The sequence below is a fragment of the Meriones unguiculatus genome, chromosome 20, assembly GCF_030254825.1.
Source record: "Meriones unguiculatus strain TT.TT164.6M chromosome 20, Bangor_MerUng_6.1, whole genome shotgun sequence".
Taxonomy (NCBI): Eukaryota; Metazoa; Chordata; class Mammalia; order Rodentia; family Muridae; genus Meriones; species Meriones unguiculatus.
The window spans coordinates 63,724,050-63,742,861 of record NC_083367.1 but is presented as its reverse complement, the minus strand read 5'-3'; positions in this window follow the sequence as shown (position 1 = coordinate 63,742,861).

The following is an 18,812-nucleotide window of genomic DNA, read 5'->3' as shown; positions in this document are numbered from 1 at the left end:
GGGCCCTCGCTTACATTTTTTGATAATAGGTTGCTTTGTTACTCAACTAGAGTCCGGATTTCCTTGTGTAATTAGTGTGGTTATCTTAAAACTAAGGGACTCCTGAGCATGCATTATAGTTAAATGTGCATTGAGAAATCAATTTTAGTGACAGTAACAGCATTACTATAGATAGCAACGACTAGATAATACTCTGTCTCTAATTTCTGATACAGGTAATAGCCAAAATTATTGGTAAGAGTTGAGGACAAACCTCTGTGGTAGGTCCTCTGTGTAGTATGCATGTGGTTTTGGGATCAATGCCCAACACCACCAAAATTTATTAATTTTACTTTATTATTAACAGTTGTAATGGGTATTTTGACCTAATTTTTTTTTCTCTGAGAAGGTATCAAACCTGCATGCTCCACTTTGTAGCTTATTAACCCTACTTAGCTCAGGAGGACTAGGCCCTACTTAGCACTTTGTTTTTAGAAGAACCCGTTAATCTGAGTGTGTAAGACCCCCCCCCCCCCCAGGATTAGTGAGGCACATCTGGTGTCCAGTGGCTTTTCCAGAGGAAATCAGATCATGAGGCTCGCTGGAACACAGAGTTTATGAGTAGCTTGGTGGGTTGGCAGCGTGATGGCATCATTGGGAGGGTGGGGCTGAGTTGGATGGAGAGGTCCCTGGAAGTATGACCTTGGATTAGTTCTGCCCTGGCTGCTGCTGGGTACCCTGTTTCTCTCTGCTTCCTGGCCAGCATGAATGAAGGGGTACCGGCTGCCAAGGAGGGACAATGACTGAACCCGAAAGCAGCAGCTAAGATCCTTCTTCCCTTAAGTTCTCTCAATTACAGGTCATAACAACACGAGTACCAGTACCACTGGCAGAGCTGTTGAAGGGACTCTTGATTGATCTAGGAAGCAGCTGTTGCTGGGGCTGTGTTCCCAGCTTAGTGGTAGAGCACTTGTCTAGCACGCACAGGCTGGGCCTGGCTCCACGGCAGGGAGAAAACACTAGATGAGGTAGGGAAGTAGTCAGCAGCACTGTTGGAATACATGTTGTTTTTCCTATGCCTCAAGGAACAACAACAGCAAAGCTTGTAGGCGGGCAGGTTTTGTTTGGGGATTGGAGAGGGAGGGCTGAGGGTTGGAGCCAGGATTTTGACATGCTAGGGAGATGCTTTGTCACTCAGCTCTACACCCTCTTTCCCCAAGTTTTCAGTTAAAACTAGACACTTCTGATTACAGCTCTCTTACAGGCAGAGGTAAGTGGATCTCTAAGTGGATCCCAAAGCCAGGCTGGTCTACACAGTGAATTCCAGACCAGCTACGGAGTGAGAACCTGTCTTTAAATGAAACAAAACAGCAGCAGCAACAACAAAAAAATCTTTTTTTTCTTCAGAAAATGTGTTTTCATTTCTTCATTATTAATACTTTCATTTATATAACATTTTAATTTTTCCCAACACATAATAACTGTAACTATTCATGTATTCATGGGATATATTGTGATAATTTGACCTGTGTGTGTGATTATCACACATTACAATAATGTGTGTAATGTAACACATTGTAGTCGCCCTTCTGTTCTGCAGGTAAGGCCATTTGCCTCTGTTTGGTTTGTTTTGTTTCTAGACAAGGTTCTTCTGCGTAGTCTTGGCTGTCCGGGAACTTTATAGACTAGTCTGGCCTTAAACTCACATAGATCCGCTTGCCTCTGTCTTACTAAGTGCTAGGATTACAGGCATGTGCCACCGGGCTGGCTTTTCATCATTTTTTAACTGAGGATCTGTTTTTAATGGTTGCTCCACAGTATACATTTCGTACAGTAGACTGGGAAAAGGAAGCAAAAGAAGAAAATACCACCCGGTTCCAGCACTTGGGGTTACCTGAAGTGACTGTCTCCTGACTTCTGAGGACATAAAACACTATTCCCCCATCCCAGTGAGACCATCCTCTCACTGAGATGGAGGGAGAGTGTCACTCCATGCTTGGGCATAAGAACTTGCGCGATTTTTTATTTACCAAAAAACATTGAGCAGGAGCCAGTGGGGGGGGGGGAGGGTTGAGAGACAGATGTGTACATTATATGGTGAAGTCAGAGCTTTCCAGGAGTTGGTCCTCTTCCGCTATAGGGGTCCTAGGGATTAACTCAGACCACCCGGTGTCAGCAAGGGCCTTTACCCACTGAGACATCCTGAAGGCCCCAGGAACTGATTTGAAGATTGTCTTTGTGTGCTGTGGCATACCCTCCCACAAAAAAAAAAAAAAAAAAAAAAAAAAAAGTGCAAGATTTCTATGTGAGAGGGAGAAGTTCTGTCTCTTGGGTACGATAGGGTTACATTGGGAGCTTTACAGGACACTGATGTGTCTGCACCCCCACCTAACCTCATTATTCTGAGATAGGCTCAAAGCACCCCAGCTTGGTAAGCAGCTTTCCTGCTGGCTCTGCTGTGCCCAGGATGTGCAGGAGACTGCAGCCAGTTTTGTGGAGGGGATTTTGTTCTTACTAGATTCATCTATCACACATCTGTTCCCTTTTTCTGCCAAGGGAATGCTGAGCCTACCCAGCAAGGAACCAGTTTTTGTTAAAATCCACTAATTAGATAACTGCTTCCCCAAGTAGTTGCAGGATCTTATTTACTGACAGCCATTAGCATGGTTTGGATCCTTTGACTAGAGTGACAAAGTAATTGCAGCATTCTTTTTTTTTTTTTTAATTGAAGCATTCTTAATTGGTTAGAGTTTTGTTTCTTAAACACTGACTGCAAGATGCCTTCATCGTTTCTGTTTACTGGGCATAATTACTTTAAATTTTTTTTTTTTTGAGGTTTATGTGTATACATGTGCACCACCTGAGAGCCTGGGAGTTACAGATGGCTGTGAGCCACCATGTAGGTGCTAGGAATTTAACCCTGGCCCTTTAAAAAAGCAAGTTCTCTTAAGCACAGAGCCACCTCTCCAGCTCCTACTCTGTATAATTTCTTTATGGAACTACTAAGTCCTGTCAGTATAGAGTTTCTTGCAGTGGAGTCTTTCTGCATTTTGGAACTGGCTGTGTAGCCTAAGGTGGCCGCACACTCTGGATCCTCCTCCTAAAGCCTCTTGAGTGCTGGGATTAAAATGTGGGCACACCCATGAAGGACAGCCTAATTGTCAGTATGAACTTGTTCGTGCTTGCCATACTCCACTGTCTTTCTCAAATTCTCGGTGACATCTGCATTTATTAAGGTCTTTGGATATGTGATTTACATTTTTTTAAATTAAGGTGGCAGGGAAGTTAAGTTTCGTTCTGAAAATATTGGAGATATACCTAGAGAGAGAAGCAAATCATAGTGACATAAATTCACAAAAGTATTGGCAAAGTTTTGGACTGCAACAGGACATGGAATGGGGAAGACAGTCTATGTTAGTCTTAACAAGCACGTGAAATCGTGTTTTATTTGTAACCTACAATTTGTCAATTTGTACTCAATGCTTTTTTTTTTTAACGTGAACAAAAATAAACTCCTCTTTAGCCAAGGATGGCCTGATTCTCCTGTCTCTGTCTTTGATTGCTGGGAGAACAGAACTCCTTACAGACCCAGAAATTGCAGTTCTAACATGCTCTTGAGAACGCCACGCTGCCAGGTAGCAGAGCCTCGCGGAAGAGCCTCCAAATACACAAGATGTCACCCATAGGGGTTACTCTAGTCATCCTCTAATGGGAGGGCATCCCTTCGTCTCCAGGAGTTCTTACCACTTTGTCCTCCGAACTCCTTGGCCTCAAGCTGATGAGTGAATATTCTTCCCTCTTGCACCCTTGTGTCTTCCTAGGAAGCCAGGAGCCAGAGAGGCCCCTGGAAAAAAAGGAATTGGCAGCTGACAAACGATTCTAGGATATCCTCCACAAGCTCAGAATTCAGGAGAAGCACAGGGCCCTGTTAGGAGTAGCTTTTTTTCCCTAGTAACTGAGTGTTTTTGAGAAGCTCTCCTTTTTGTGCTACTGCTGAAGGGGTCAGAAAACCCTACAGTTCTGATAGACCAAGAGTGGGCCTCAGACACGTAGCAGTGGCTTCAAGGTAAAGGCCAATCTAAACTTAACCTGAATCTGCACCCTAATGAGTCCGCCAGATGAAGTCTGCACGTGAATGCTGGAGAGGAGCTGCGGTGAGGGATCCACAGTAGAAAGATTAGGAGGCCGGCTTGGCTTTCCAAGATAGTGCTGAGGTGAAAGAGGAAGCATTTACCTCTTTTAGAGCTCAGAGCAAAGGTTTTGATGGCAAGAAGGCAGTGCCGAAAGACATCTATAGGCAACAAAAAGGTCATGCCATCCACCAGGTAGCCTAAGACCCTGGGACTCCTGGAGAAGCCCAGATACCTTGGAAGCCCCTGCTTGACCACTATGCCATCGTCAGATGCCCAGTGCCCACCAAGTCTGCCTTGGAGATAAGGAAAACATGCCATTTAGTGTGGATGGCAAGGCCAGCAAGCGCTACACCAGACAAGCTGTGAAGAAGCTCTGTGATGGTGGTGAGGCCAGTCAAGATGTTCCCAGTTAGGTCATGACAGAGGAAGGCACATACTTGCTGCCTCCTGCTTATGGCACTGGACGCTACCAACAAAACTGGGATCATCTAAACTTAGTCCATCTGACCACTAAGAAGGGCTGAAGAGGGGGGACAGATGGGTAAAGAAGGAACAGAGGAAGTTAACTCACTTGTGGAACCCACGAATGACCATCAAGAGATCAGAAGAAGGTGCCTCAACATTCTGTCTGTTAACCTAATGACTTCCTATCTCCTTTGTATCCACTCCTTAATTCTGAGTAAAACCTGAGAAACAAAACCAAATGATAGCTACGGTATTAATGTGAACAAACTTTATAATGTCACCTAACCCAAAACCACAAATACAGCTTCAAAGTGCAATGATTACTTCATGAGAAATAAGGTGGAAGATGGGGTTGGAGGGATGAATCAGGAGCTAAGAGCACGTATTGCCCTTGCAGAAACTGTGGGTTCAGTTCCCAGCACCCACATGGTGGCTCATAACCATTCCTAACTCTAATTACAGGACAGCTAATGCTGCCTTCTGACCTCTGCAGGCATCAGACATGCATACGATGAAAATATACACATGGAGACAAAACATTCATACACATAAATCTGAAAAGAATTTTTAAAAATAAGGTCAAAGTTATATTAATGAAAACAGACTCTAAGATGTCCTACCTCACAGATGGAAAGAGCAGATCTGTTCTCTACTGTGTCTCTGTGTGATTCAGAGAAAGATGGCAAGGAGCCTTCACTAAATTAAAGGGCTGAAGCCCATGTCAAAATGTATTTTTAATAAACTCCAACTCTACTTTTCACTTTTCTTGAAATTCGTTTCTGCATTGAAGGTAAGATTGGTGGTTTTCCTTAGGGAAGTCCCTAAGGAAAGGGACCTCTTGAGGCTGCTTCAGTTAATAGATCTACCTTTTTCTACCCCTTTCTCTGTGCACTTACCTTCCTATTGTCCCTGTCCCTCTAGCTTACTGATGTTGGTCAACATTGTAAGTCCCTTATCCTCTTTGCGACACTCCATTTCTCCTTGCTCACTTCCTGGTCCCCTCATGCTTTCTCTCCTATCAGTGGGACAATCCCTTCTTACAGGTTCCACGGAAAGCGGAATGGTCTGTGCCACATGACTGACAGTCATGCTGTCTCTACACCAGCTGCTAGGGCAGGGAAAGCAAGATTCTGGAAAAATCTGGAAACTAATTATTGTAGTTGAAGGAACTATCACAGTTCAAACAAAATGAAGGCTTTACAAAATGGCCTGGCCTGGCTGACAAGTTCTTTCTTGTCCAAGCTTGCTGTTTTTTTTTTGGCTAAGTTAGCTGGTTAGCAAGTCTCAGCAATTGCCCCTTCCCCACAGCTCATGGGTTACACACCGGTTGAGATCTGGCTCGTTATGTGGGTGCTGGAAAGCAAACTCTTGGCCTCATACTTCTGTAGGAAGCATCATTGCTCACTGAACCATCTCCGCTCCCCCCCACCCCCGCTGTTTTCACTTACTCCTTCACCGTATCTTCACTATGGCCACTGATCCCCTTGGTGTATGTACTCTCAGGAGTGTGCACACAGGTGTACATGTGGGTATATATCACACACGTATGTTTGTGATTGAGATTGGCACTGGATGCCTTCAGGTGGTGTTACAGAAGTGTGCTGCTGGACCCAGCTTTTTTAATATGTGGTTACTAGGGATTTATACCAGGCTCTCATGGTTGCACAGTAGGTGCTTTATCGACTGAGCTGTTTCCCTCAGCCCCTCAATACCTGTTTAAAGAGCAGGCGGTTTTTGTTGTTGTTTTGTTTTTTAATTAGCAGTTGGGCCTGTCTGACTTGCTTTTTGGTCTTCTGGAAGGAATTTGATTAGAGCTCAAGTTATTTAAGTTGTTGGCTCCGTCTGCCCCTCTCACAGTCCTAGAGCAGACCGAGTCTGAGCCAGGCCCTGCGGCCACCTCCGGGGAGGTGCTGCAGTTGGCACGGGCACGCACATGTCTGTCCTGTGATGACAAAAGACAAGCAGTTTTTCTGGGTGGTGGCATACGCCTTTAAGCTAAGCACTTGGGAGACAGAGGCAAAGGAGTCACTGAAGTGAAAGCCAGCCAGGGCTTAACAGTGAGACTCTGTCTAAAGAAATAAAAAGCATTTTTTCATGTGACTGTGACTTCTTAAAAAAACAAAACATTCCACATTTGGGGTCCGAGGGCATGGCTCAGTGATAGAACATTCCTAGAATGTGCACAGCCTTGGTTTCTGTGCCCAATACCACCCTCTCCCTAAGTCACACATTGGAAGCAAGATTAGTATAACACACGTGTACTGTCAGCTGCTCAGGAAGTTGAGGCAGAACTCAGGTAAACAGCCAGCCTGGCAAAAATGAACCCTATTTTAAACAATCACAAGTATTGATGGCAAAAGTATAGACACCCATATAAGTATGTGTATTTATATATTATATATGTGATATATATCATATGTGTATGTTATATATAATGTATAGGTTATATATGTATAATGTTCTATATGATGCATATATATATTTATATATATAATGTCACCATTTATTTGGCCATTTCCCTATTGCTGGAATTTAGGTGGTTTTTTAGTATCCCGAGTAAGTATAGTAATAATATTAATGTGTACAAATGCTTTTTTATTATTTCCTAAAGAAGGGTCTGGAGAGATGGCTCAGCAGTTAGGAGCACTGGCAGCTCTTACAAGTCAGTTCCCAACACCTGTGTTAGGCAGCTCACAGCTACCTGTGACTCCAGCGACAGGCAATCCAGGTCTTTCTCTGGCCCCTTCATGTACTTCCCTTGACACACACATATGGCATACATTCACAAACCAAAAAAATTAAAAATAAGTCCTAAAGATCCTCAGCTCTATAGTCACCAGGTTATAAGCCAATATGTCGCACTTGATATGCATAAAAAATTGTTTTTCCAAGTGATGGAAACGCCTGCGAACGCCACAGGCGAGCACTCAAGCACATAGTGCAATGGGCACAATGCTCCGTTTCCTCCGTTCCATCTTAAAGCATGCAGCTACTGCACTGGAAGCTCGGAAACACAAAGTTCTTGCTCACAGAGCTCAGGGTGCAGTACAAGAAGGACAGAGCGAAAGTACGGTTTGAGCATTCTTGTTCCAGAAATCTAAAACGCGAACTACTTGCAAATCCAAAACATTTGCATTGACCCATCATTGTCTTGGCTCTGATCTGCCACGCAAAGTGGGCTTCTCAAAACCCAGCACTTACTGTGAACTACTTCCCTCTGCCACAAGAACACAATGAAGATACCACTACTGGATGCATTAAAACGGAAGCTTGGAGGGCTGCAGAGAATGCTCAGCGGTTGAGAACACTTGCCACTCTTTCAGAAGACCCATGCTCAGTTCCTGTTACGGCAGCTCACAGACATATCTGTAACCCTGGTGCCAGGGGCTCTGGCACTCTAGGCCGACATCTGTGGGCACCAAGCGTGCACATGGCACGTGTGTATGCAGGTAAATATTTGTATGCACATATAATAAAGAACAAACCTTAATAAACTTGAATCTTCGGCAGGAGGTGTAACTCAGCGGCAGAGAGCGTGCTAGTAATGTGTGAGGCCCTACGTACCTCTGTGTATCTGTCTGTCTGTCCCTCCCTTCCTCCCCCTCCTCTCTCATTCAGCAGTGTGCACCTGTGTTCCTAATTACTTGTGATCATTTGAGCTCGTAGAGCTCCAGAACAGGGCCCTGACTCAATAAATACCTTGGTAGGTGACAGAACCTCAATCTGGAGTCTTGGTTACAGCATTGAGTATGTTTTTCCAGTAGGAGGAGCTCTGACCAAGAGTTTTAAAAGCACAGGCCCATGTTAAGCTTTCTGGATCAGGGAGCTAGACCTCCCATGCACTAGAATTTGTCCTAGCTTTGCTCCCTGGGTCATTGTGGAGAAAAAAAAAAGCTAATATATATGTATATATATATATATGTGTGTGTGTGTGTGTGTGTATCTATATCTATATCTATATCTATATCTATATCTATATCTACATATACATTTCTCCTCAAGTGTGATACATTGAATTAAATGAATTTAGCTTGGAGTTCAGGCTTCAGTAGAAAAAGAATGTTTACATTTAAATTAGCAAAAGAATGCTTTCTTAGTTTCTAAAGTTTTCTACTTGGAGAGTACTAAAATACTTTTCCTTTCTTTGAGGCAACTGCACAGAGGCTGTACAAAATCTTTCTTGGTCTCAGACTCAAACTTACCATTGTTTCTGTATTATTCTACTTTCCCCTCACTCTTTCTTTGCATGCCCATGGTGTGTGTGTGTGTGTGTGTGTGTGTGTGTGTGTGTGTGTGTGTGTGTGTTGGGAGGATTTACATAGGATGCAAATGGGTTTTTAAAAGCTTTCATTTTTAATTCTGTGCCTGCATTTGTGTCTCTGTGTGGTGTGTACAGTTTACAGTGGAGGCCAGAAGAGGGTTAGATCACCTACGGCTGGGGTTACAAGTGTTTTGGAGCCTGGGACTCACCTGATGTGAGTCTCAGGAATTGAACCCATGTCATCTGAGCCATTTCTCCAGTCCGTATATGACATGTGTGTGTTTGTGTGCATATGTGTGTATACATACGTAGTCACAGAGCATATTTTCAGCTGCCAGAGGCCTTTAAAATAGTATAATTATCATAAGAAAAAGAGCATTCTAGGCCACGACATTATCCAAAATAATTTTGTTATCCTAACATGTAGACCACATAAGTAGTTTTTTCTTTAAGTTCATTCACAGTGCGTTACAGGTTTTTCCATCTTACCTCTGGCATAGAAACGAGGGATGTCAAGGAAAGGGCCAGGTCTCACTAAGTCCACGTTGCCATGGAACTCGCCTATCACATCTCTCATATTCCTTAAGAAATGCAGCAAGGTCAGTAAGACGTAGCATGTGGAGCAAATTTAAACCGATTTTTTTCTACATGACCGTGACTTCTAGGACTCTACCCCATTTATATGCTTCGTGTTGTCTCATTAAGCTTTTTAATATCAATCGTGTATGCTTTTTTAGTTTAAGTTTTTATTGCATTTATTTAGTGTGTGTGCGAGTGCTAGTGTGTGTGGAAGTGAGAGAATGGCTTGAAGGAGTCAGTTCTCTGGTCCCATGTGGGCTCTGGGGATGGAATTCGGGTCTGTGAAGGTGGCAAGCACCTTCACCTACTGAGCCATCTCGCTGGCCTTATTTTTGTGTTTGAGACAGGTCTTGTGTATCCTTCACAGACCTTAAACTCTCTATGTAGCAGAGGATGGCCTTGAACTTCCGATCTTCCTGTCTCCACCCTGTAAGTGCTGGAATGCAGGTACTCCACTCCACTGTTTGCGGTGCCATAGGGACTGAACCCAGGGCTTCATTCATGCTAGGCTCACACTCTACCAACTGAGCTGTATTATTGCTGTCTCCAAGGATGTCACTGTGTAGCCCAGGCTGGCCTTGCACTTGTGGCACTCTTTCATCTTGCAGAGCCTCCCTAGTGCTGGGATTATAGGTGCGTGTCACTGTGCTAGCCATCCTCCTGTCTTATTAAGGCAGATATTCATATTTAGATTTCTGCTTTAAGAGACATAAGGGCTTGCCAGCTTAATTTTCTCTCTCATCTTCTGAACGTATCGTGTACCATTTAGGGTTTTGTTTTTTGTTTGTTTGTTTGTTTTGTTTGAGACGGGGTTTTGCTGTATAGCCGTGGCTGTCCTGGATTCACTTTGTAGAGCAGGCTAGCTTTGAACTCACAGAGATCCACCTGTCTCTGCCTCCCTGAGTGCTAGGATTACAGGCATGCACCACCATACCCAGCTCACAAACACTTTCTATTGCTACATTAGTTGATGCTCATTTTTGTCACTTGCTGTGTCAGGATCACAAAGTCAGAGCATCAGAAGAAGCTGGCCTTCATTTGAATGCGCAGTTTATGATAATTGCTTTGATATATCATCTGAAGCTCATTTGAATACATGCATTTTTAAAAATTTTACTTTTATGGGTCTGAGTGTTTTCCTGTAAGTATGTAGGTGCAGCTCAAGCATGCCTGGCGCCCATGGAGTCCAGAGAAAGGCGTCATGTCCCCTATAACTACCGTGTGAGTGTGAGGAATCAAATATGCAAGAGCAGCAAGTGTTCTTAACTGCTGAGCCATCTCTCCACTTAAGAAGCAAAAATCCAGCCAGAGTAACACACGTAGTAGGGAGACAGAAGGAGAATCAAGAGTTCAAGCATCCTCAGCTGTACGGTGAGTCTGGGGCCAGTCTTTAAAAACAAAACAAAAAAAAAAAAAAAAAAAGGAAGACAGACAGACACAGATTAAAAATCAAGATGCGGGTAAGGGTGTGTGGCTCAGTGTGGAGTGAGTACCTGGCATGAAGAGTCCGGAAGGGCCTGGTCCAATCCCTAATCCCTGCTCCCCAGATGAAAAGCGAGTACGTATCTAAAACAGTGCTCAATACTTTAAAATTTTTCAGTTATTTCTTTAAAATTTCATCTGACTCCCTGGAACCGGAGTTATAGGTGGTTTTGAGTTCCCACGTGGGTGCTGACAGTCAGACCCAGGTCTTCTGGAACAGCAGCCAGCGCTCTTAACTGCTGAGCCGCCTCTGCAATCCCGTGCCCCATACTGTAAGTAGCTGAAGGTAGACTCTTAATGGATCTACGCAGTTGCTTTATTTAAACGATCAAAGACCGTCGGGGCAAGACTAATGTAACCACATTCCCAAGATTGAACTTTATCATCTCACACCCGTGTCAAGAAATTACCTGGTCTATGCTTTAACACTTACAGATAAGCCCTCCTCTGAAGCCAGCTTGATCTCGTCTTTCTTACATGAATTATTTGGTGAGAATTTAGACTACTTAGTTTCAAATTATTCTAGATTTTATATGATCGGTATGAAGGTTTAAATATGAAGTGTGTTCCCATGAGCTCATATGTAAATCCTACCTCTCCACTTAGTGGTTTTATTTTTGAGAGGTTCTGGAAACTTAGGACATGGACCCTTATTTGAACCCTAGGGAAATGAGCCGAAATTGATCTTCCTTCTTTTAAAATTCTTCTTTCCACTCATCCACTGGTTTTATTCATCTATGCATCCATCCATCCATCCATCCATGCATCACACATCCTATTGCTTCCTGCTGTCATGGGAGGCACTAGGACTGGTAATACAATGGTGAACTTGAACTTGCTTCCTTTTCTCCTCAGGTTAAACACTTGTCTAACTCTGGTTACACCCTTATGGTTAGTATTTATATTTAGTGATATTGGCTGAAGTTTTCCAAGGCTTAACAGAGTAACATTGGCTTTGTCCTCCTCTAGCCTTCCTGTGCACGCGTCTCTTGTTGATTGGCAGCTCTCCATCAGAGGAGACATGGGAGCTCAGCCCTTTTCTCTCTGTCTTGTTCCCTGGCTTCACGTTCTTGGCAGCTACCTGGCGGACAAAAGAGACAGTGAAGAAAGCACTCCTCCTTCTTAGCTACTTTATTGGAAGCCAGACTCAGCAGCTTCTGGTTTGTTCCCTGGACGAGCATCAGTTTGCCTGGCCCTGCTGAAGAAGAGGGCTCTCATCTGAAAGGATATTGTAGACAGTCTACAGTTTTGCTATAGAATCCAAAATTCATGGTTATTTTGTAGCTGTAAGGTTGTTTTAATAGACTCACGCCATTGCTGGGCTTGCTCACTTCTGGAGTCTAGAATGTACAGAGCACTTTAATAGGTCCTTCAGACATTTTCTTCCTCTGTCAGTTTCTGTTACTGTTTTGTTTTGAGGCAGGTTTCTGCACCATTGCTGATGATGGCTTGGAGTTCGCTATGCAGCCCAGGTGCTTTGACCTTGTGGCAGTCTTCCTGCAAACTCCTCCAAAGTACTGTAAAGGCTCGAGCCCTCGCATGTGGCCCTCTGTCTAGTTTTATTCATGTGTAAGTTACTTATTAAATGATTAACAAATCATTCTCTTTGGAGCAATATATAATTATGTAAATAATAATTGATATTTTAGTCTATTGGGAAGCATCACTTTTCAAGCCTTTAGTTTGCAGTTTTGAAAAGATCTAAGAATTTTTTTTTCTGGTTAAAATGAAAACGGCTAGCATTTAGATTAAAACTAACAATTATATAAAAAAAGATAATGGTTTAAGCACCTATTTTAATTAGAAAGATGACTTTACTAAGTATTTGTAGATTCCAGTACATTATTGCATCTTACCTGTTTTGTTTTGAGACAGGGTTTCTCTATGTAGCTCTGGCTATCCTCAACTTCCTTTGTAGACCAGGCTGGCCTCGAACTCACAATCCACCTGCCTGGCCTCCCTGAGTGCTGACATCTACGGTATGCACCCCCCATGCCCAGCTATTATCTGCTTTTTTGGGGGGTTGATTGGTTGGCTGGTTGGTAGGTTGGTTTTGTTTTGAGACTGGGTTTCATGTAGCCCAGGCTGGCCTCAGTCACAGTATGAGACAAAGGCTGGCCTTCAACTCCTTATCTCCTGCCTCTACCTCCCAAGTGCTTGGGTTACAGGCCTGTGTCTTGTACTTCTCAGAAGAATCTAATGATTTCTACTAACTTTACATATGACTCCTATATTTCGTTTTCTTGCGTGTCTCTTTTTAAAGTCTTTTTGTGGCGCTTCAGGGTAAATGGTGACACAAATCCACAGGCCTGGAATCACAATCAGGTGGATGTAAAGGTCACCGAGGTCCTCAGACCCAAATACGTATTGGAACAGCTGAGAAGATTTTGTAATTAAGAGGGAGGCAGACTTAGCATGCTGAAGCATTCCATCTCAAGGTTGCCAACTCGAGTGGAACACACACAGGGCGGTTTCTGAGAGCTGCTGTCACTTCTGTGCCACTGCCCTGTGTTGGCTGCTTCCTTTCCTGGTCACAAGATGGCAGCAGCCACCACAGATAATGGACTGTCTGCAGGGGCAGTTAGCCGTTCTCAAGTTGGAGTTATACTTCTCCTTTTATAGGCTTAAAAATTAAGGACCCAGAGTAGCATTGCACTTCTCTACTTCAAGTTTACCTGTTTCCTGGGGAGCTGTATAGGGAGAGGGAGGGAGATTTTTAGTTAAATCTCATTAAGAAGCAGACAACGACCTATGAGATGTCTTAATTGGATAAAGGTGCTTTCAGCTAAGCCTGACAGCCAGTCCTGCAAACTGCCCTCTGACCTCTGCACATGCACTATCATACACACACACACATGCTCTAAATAAATAAATAAATAAATGTAAAAAATTAAAGGAGAAAGGTTATTGGTACATATAACATATTCTCAGAAAGTTTATGACAGACACCTCCAAAATAGGGTAAGCTTCTGAATATCGGTCCTGTTAGGGACTGTTAACTGGCTATTGTAATTCTCTTTCCAGACAGGGCCTCACTGTGTGTCTCTGGCTGACCTGGAGCTCACTATGTAGACCAGGCTGGCCTCAAACTCAAAGAGATCCACCTGTCTCTGCCTCCCAAGTGCTGAGATTAAAGCTATGAGCCACCCTACCTGCTTAACTGGCTACTATGTAACTGGCTATAAAGTGTATCTTGGACTCAGAGTCAAAGGAGTAAAATGATGAGTGGTGCAGGAGGGACAGAAATAGAAAAGATGGGTAAGGGTAGAAATTAAACTTTAAAATGCATTTCCCCCCTCCTTATTATAAACTGAAGTAAACTTGATGTGGGGAGGTGCAATACAATTGAGAGGTCTAGCCCTTGCAAACCTTTTTTGGTACTTTCTCTTTGGTACTCAGTGGTTTTATTTGGCTGGTGTGTAAAGTTGCATAGTCATGCCTTATACTACCTTGTAGTTAGCCTTGTTCCTCAGTTTCACATGGCTTCATAAAAACGGAACCAAAATTGCCCATGGGAGGTTGTTATAAATATTCTAAACCACAGAGAAGTCCTAAGTCAGAAAGTTAAATCTACTTTTCTTTATTCGTGGACTTCAATAAAAAAGGCATACCCCCCAACTACCACTGACAACAAAAGTCAGAACTGGTCATAATGACACAGGCTTATGAATCTCAGCATCCCACCTCTCAAGAGGCTGAGCCAAAAGGACGTGCCACAAGTTCAAGCCCAGTTTGAACTACATAGGGAGACAATATCATTTTTTAATTTTTTTTATTAATTATACTTTATTCACTTTGTATTCCCCCTGTAGCTCCCTCCCTCCTCCCCTCCCAACCCCTCCCTTCCCCTTTGAAAAGACTACTGTCTTTTTTTTTTTTTTTAACTGTGTAGCCCTGGCTGGCCTCGAACTCGTGATCCTGCTGCCTCTGCCTCCTTCAGCAAATCCTACCAATGTGCGCCATCACAACCAGCGGAGACCATATCTTAAAGAAGAGAGAGAGAGAGAAAAAAAAAAACCCTCCCCAAAACATGCAGCATAAAAATGGAGAGTTCAAAGATTCAGACACCAATGCCCTCTTCCCATTCACAGACTAAACCATGCAGGCTGGAGAGAAGTAGCTATGTGCCCACATTACCTAAGCACCAAGGCGAGTATGAGGTACAACCCAGGCCATTTGATCTTGTCCTTTCTTTTCTTTTCTTTTTTTTTTTTTTTAAAAAAAGCTCTAATATATATATATATGAATTTTGCCTGAATGTCTGTGTACCATGTCCATGCCTGGTGCCTGGGAAAGTCAGAAAAAGCCACTGGATCCCCTGGAACTGGAGTTATGGACGTTTGTGAGATGCCCTGTGGGTGCTGGGAAAGTGAACATAGGACCCTTGCAAGAACATTTGCTCTTAACTGCTGAGCCATCTCTCTAGCCCCATATGGTCTTCTGAAATTGAGTTTTTGTTTTGGGTGTGGGGCTGAGGAGTGGGCTCAGCTAATGACATGCTGGTTGTGGTTTGAAGGAGAGGCTCCGGTGTTTGAACACTTGGTCATCAGTCGATGGCTCCGTTTGGGTAAGTTTAGAAGGTGTGGCCTCACTGGAAGAAGTGTGGCACTGGGGCAGGCTTTGAGGTTTCAGAAGGCAAGAGCCGTTCCCAGCTCATTCTTTCTACCTCATGCTCTGGTTCAAGATGTGAGCTCTCAGCCGTCCCTGCTGCCACGATTCCCTGCTGTGATGGACCCTTTGAAACCATAAGCCCACATAAACCTTCCTTCTGGAAGTTGCCTTAGTCATGGCGTTTTATCACAGCAATAAAAAGCCATTAATACAATGCTCCACCACTGAGCTCTGCCCCCAGTTTCTGTTACAGCTTCAGGAGTTTTGAATCATACTTCCACAAGGTGGCTAAAACAAAATGAAACATAATAGAACAAATGGATTATATAAATTGGTGAGACAATGGGGTTAATATGTTTGCTTTCTGATTTTGCTGCCAACTCCATGGTAGCTGATTCCTAGATGGCAGCTGCATCTTGAAGTTTGGGTCAAAATTGTTGTTCCAGCATATAACCCCTTAGAGCCTCGCTATAACCTAATGCACGAGCCCCAGAGCTCATCTCCCTCTGCTCTCTCAATAACTTCACTTCTGAATCTTCCCAACCCCTCAGCCACTGGTCTTGACAGCCTTATGCAAGGAAGTTATTGGTTATTGGTCTCATTTCCCCTACAGGAATGTGATTTTCTTTTATAAATAACTTTTCCTTTCTAGAGATTTCTGCTAATCAACGACCAGGTATACTTGTCATCCAGCATTCGGGAAGATAATGCAGGAAGATCACGAGTTCCAAGCAAGCCTACGGCACACAGTAAGACCCTGTCAGAAAACAGCAGCAAGAGGTGAGGCACTGTCAACGTATTTCCAGAAACAGATAAAAGCCTTTGGGTTAAGCAAGGCCCTTTAGACCAACGAACTGTGATGAAGGAGAAGGGTGCTCCAACTGCAGGCCCATTTCGGCACGACACCCACGTCATCTCTGCTTTCAGATTGCACATAGGAGGCAAATACAAAAGTTTGATCTAACTTTGCAAAGCCATTTTCTCCCGTTTTCCATTTTCCCCTCTCATAGGGAGCCAAGCAGTCATGTTGGTCCTGGGCATTGGGTCCTCTCCTCTGCATTGGGTGACTCTGCTCTGGGAGGCACTGAAAAGAATGCGGAAGAGGAAGCATTTGGCTGACTGGAGCTTCAGGCTCTAAGGAACTGAAATTGTTCTGAGGGTCCAGCCCAGTTCATCAGAGAGATACAGCAGATCCAAGACGACAGTCAAGGCTGGCCATCCAATTCTTCTAGGGTCACTGTCAGGGGGGCTTTCCTTATCTGGACCAGGCCCCATCCTGCAAATCCCCACACAGCATTTATTTTGGACAGAGCCTGGTCCAGAGCAGGCGCTCAGTAAATGACGACATGGCAAACCTCTCCCACCATGATTAATTTCAGACACCACTAGCTGAGCTTATGTTCCTTTGGGGTTAAACGTTCTTATCCTCAGCAGCTATGTGTGAAACTGTTTGACATCATGAGACATTACAGTGACTAGAATCCTTACCCACCACGCTCATCCTCACAATCTGTCCTGTACTTACCACAGTTCCTCTATACGTGACTGGTAGGAATCCATGCCCCTGGGCACGGCTCAGAGCAGCCCAGGGGATGCGGGCATTTGATTCTTTGTAATGCATGCTGTGTTTCCAATAATGGAGCCCAAGCTGGCACAAAGATTTTTGGCTCTCAGAACAAATCGAAAGACTAAAGGCTTCCGTCTTATTCTCCAAAAGCTCTGGCTCCTTTGCCATCACCCTATGTCCAGGATCCATGTGCCTGTGCTGAATATCTTGGTGGCTGAAGGGCTGAATCAGCAAATTCTTGGGGCTTTAGATTTTGTTGCAGCCAAGAGGGAGGGGAGACACCTACAGGGATACTGTAGGGAGGGTAGTGGGGTGACAGGAAAGCGACTCAGTGACAGGATCTCTTGGGTATCTTAGTAACAGGGTGTCAGAAGGTGGATGGAGAGGTAGGGAGACCAACCATCCACCTAGGGATAACTGCAGAGCCCTTGTGCCTGCTGGACCACTTTTAGGGCAGGGCAGCATAGTGGTGCTCCACCGTCATGCTATTCCCATCCTCCATCACAGAGGTTCAGTCACACACTGGAGAGTACACACTATTTACATCACAATTGTGTCATCGTACTATTAACCAGACTGGCTAGCAGGTCAACTCTGACCTCACTGTGTGACCCCAGGATAGAAGAGTGTAATGTTCAAAGAAATGTCTCACATTCCTCACAGCTTAATACCCTAACCAGGGTAGTAAGTTTTTCTCAAACTTGAACTCAGAGGCAAGGGAAAGCAGGTTACTACAGCCAGTAACACTGGACAAGAGAGAGATGTTCCCTGTAGTGATTGTCTTCAGCAGTTATTGTATATTGGTTTAATTTCTTCAACTGTGTTATAAAATTCTAATATTGAAAAAGTATTTTAAACACAACAAAATGAAATTGACTGGGCCAGTGGGATTTCAGAGGCCAGTAGAAGGGCCCCCTTTGCCAAATCGCCCTTCTAATGACTCCCAGTTGCTCCAGATTTCTAAATAAGAGGCAACTCTCTTCATTCCACAATTAGAAAGGTTTTACAAGTATAAAATTCAGATTCATAACCAACTTAACAGATAACTGTGAGTCCCCAAGTGAAACCCAAGCTGGAGGTCTTAAGCAAGCCAGCTTCCTTCTGAAAATGTCATGAAAGTGAGCGGAGCTTTAACAGGGAAGGGATGCAGTGAGGCATAGAAGGCGGTTGCGAAGCAGAGAGCAGAAAGAATAGAAAACTAAATATACAGTGCTAGCAGAAGAGTGTTTACAACAGGAAAGAATATCCGTGTTGTTCAGGCTCTCGGTGTGTTCCATGAGGGCCTGGTCTACAGAGATCCAGGCTGTATAGTGAGACCCTGTCTCAAAAACAAACAGAAACAGAAACATTTATTAGCACTTGTGAAATCTCAAGCATGGAGTTTTAGAACCTGATGGACTTACTTAGAATTAGCGAAAGGCTAATTTAAAAATATGAACGGGCTATGCATGGTGGCTTGAAGAGGCTGAGGCAGGAGAACTGAGTTTGAGGACAGCCTACACTACATAAAAAAGACCCTGTCTGTAACACACGAACACAAAGTCGTAAGATGCTTTTAAACGTTTGCAAATACGCAGAAATAGAAAACAGCACCCAAAGCTTGTAAAGACCGTCTGGTGTTCTTAGCCTTGCCTCAAGGAAAGATGCTGATCTTGTCTATTTTTAAATTTTAAACCATGCCTTGTCTACACTCAGCAACGCTTTCTTTGTAACGGTGGAAAACGGAGGGGTGGCT